Raw genomic sequence first — 2496 nt, forward strand, 5'->3', positions numbered from 1 at the left:
CGTTTGCTTCGGAGGAGAGGTGGTGTGGCGCCACCCCATGAATCGCCGTTTTGTTTGCGGCTCGAAGTGACAAATCCATGTTTCATCCCCTCTGATGATGTTCGACAAAAAATTACAACGATCATTCTCGTACCGCTCAAGCAATTTGTGTAGGTACATAGTGAAAGAACCCCAGGGTATCGTAAAGTTAAAATTTATTAAAAACAAAAAATGAAACACCGATCGACCGTAAGCGTCGGCAAAGACATTAATTATGAATGCGCGGTAAGGCGCACACAAATGAAAACAAACCATCATTCATTTTTCTTAATACATGGTTTTGTTTCTCACGCTCCGGTATGTAGAAGTTCTGTCAAGATGTGACTCGGAGTATGACGGGCTACAAGTGTTTTGTATCATATATGTTTCGTAATAAGAGAAGTTCTGATACCAGTATTAAGGACGTTTTAATGCAGTGAAGTGGAACCAAGTAAGGAGGATTTTCTTATTTTTGACACGCACTGATGTCCTTGAAGTCTGCTGCCTGCATATACAATTTAAATGTAAGAAAGGAAGTCCGATTAGCCAAAAATCGTACAAGCACATTTCTATTAATGCAATTAATTCTTTCGATTCATATGTATTTCTTCTTCTTTTTTTTTATTACAACACAAATTCTAGGCAGATGGTTCTTAGGTGCTCTTTACGGTCTTCCACTAGGTGGAGGGTCCGCCCCGATAACTGAATGGTCAGCGTGAAGGACTGCCGTCCTAAGGTGCCCGTCTTCGGTTCCCTCCTGGGTCGGGGATTTTCTCCGCTCAGGGACTGGGTGTTGAGTTGTCTTCATCATCATTTCATCTCCATCCGGCGCACAGATCGCCCAATGTGCTGTCGAATGTAATAAGACCTGCACCAAGGCGGCCGGACCTGCCCCGTAAGGGGCCTCCCGGCCAATGACGCCAAATGCTCATTTCCATTTCCACTAGGTGGAGGGTATGTCAGAGAGCATACCCCAGCTGGTGGACGAGTGTGTCCGCACTGCCAGCAGACATGTCCAGTTGACTATCGAGGTGTCTGATAGTCATCTGTCATCATATCGAATGAGAGTGTCCGCACGTATCCAACAAAGTAGGAGTGACAGCTGCATGTGGCCAGCCGGATGCGGGAGACCGGACACTTCGCGAGAACTTGTTGCAATGATGACAGACGCCTCGCCCAACGACTCCCCGTACTTTTTTCACCACCACCAGGTCGCCGTAGACGTTCTGCAAGTTCCTATGAATATCGGCGATGCTCCCGTATCCCGCCAAAAGAAGCTCAAAGACAGTCTTATACTTGGAACGCATCTCCGATACAGAAGCCATTTTGAAGGCTGCGTGTAGTGCCGGCAGCTATCGGAATTCCATGAACCTGTAGGCGCTTAAGCGAGCGTATTCCACAATGTCCCACAACAATTCTGCATTTTTTCGACCTAAATTGCCCGAGGAAATATGTGTTGCATTTCTTACTGAACGCCCCACGTAAATTTGTGGGTGCTTTCACTCAACCTGCTTACGACCGTTGTCGTTGTTGTGGTCTTCAGTCCTGAGACTGGTTTGATGCAGCTCTCCATGCTACTCTATCCTGTGCAAGCTTTTTCATCTCCCAGTACCTACTGCAACCTACATCCTTCTGAATCTGCTTGGTGTATTCATCTCTTGGTCTCCCTCTACGATTTTTACCATCCACGCTGCCCTCCAATACTAAATTGGTGATCCCTTGATGCCTCAGAACATGTCCTACCAACCGATCCCTTCTTTTGGTCAAGTTGCGCCACAAACTTCTCTTCTCCCCAATCCTATTCAATACTTCCTCATTAGTTATGTGATCTACCCATCTAATCTTCAGCATTCCTCTGTAGCACCACATTTCGAAAGCTTCTATTCTCTTCTTGTCCAAACTATTTATCGTCCATGTTTCACTTCCATACATGGCTACACCCCATACAAATACTTTCAGAAATGACTTCCTGACACTTAAATCTATACTCGATGTTAACAAATTTCTCTTCTTCAGGAACGCTTTCCTTGCCATTGCCAGTCTACATTTTATATCCTCTCTACTTCGACCATCATCAGTTATTTTGCTCTCCAAATACCAAAACTCCTTTACTACTTTAAGTGTCTCATTTCCTAATCTAATTCCCTCAGCATCACCCGACTTAATTAGACTACATTCAATTATCCTTGTTTTGCTTTTCTTGATGTTCATCTTATATCCTCCTTTCAAGACACTGTCCATTCCATTCAACTGCTCTTCCAAGTCCTTTGCTGTCTCTGACAGAATTACAATGTCATCGGCGAACCTCAAAGTTTTTATTTCTTCTCCATGAATTTTAATACCTACTCCGAATTTTTCTTTTGTTTCCTTTACTGCTTGCTCAATATACAGATTGAACAACATCGGGGAGAGGCTACAACCCTGTCTTACTCCCTTCCCAACCACTGCTTCCCTTTCATGTCCCTCGACCCTTATAAC

The sequence above is a fragment of the Schistocerca americana genome, chromosome 2 (genome assembly GCF_021461395.2).
Source record: "Schistocerca americana isolate TAMUIC-IGC-003095 chromosome 2, iqSchAmer2.1, whole genome shotgun sequence".
Taxonomy (NCBI): Eukaryota; Metazoa; Arthropoda; class Insecta; order Orthoptera; family Acrididae; genus Schistocerca; species Schistocerca americana.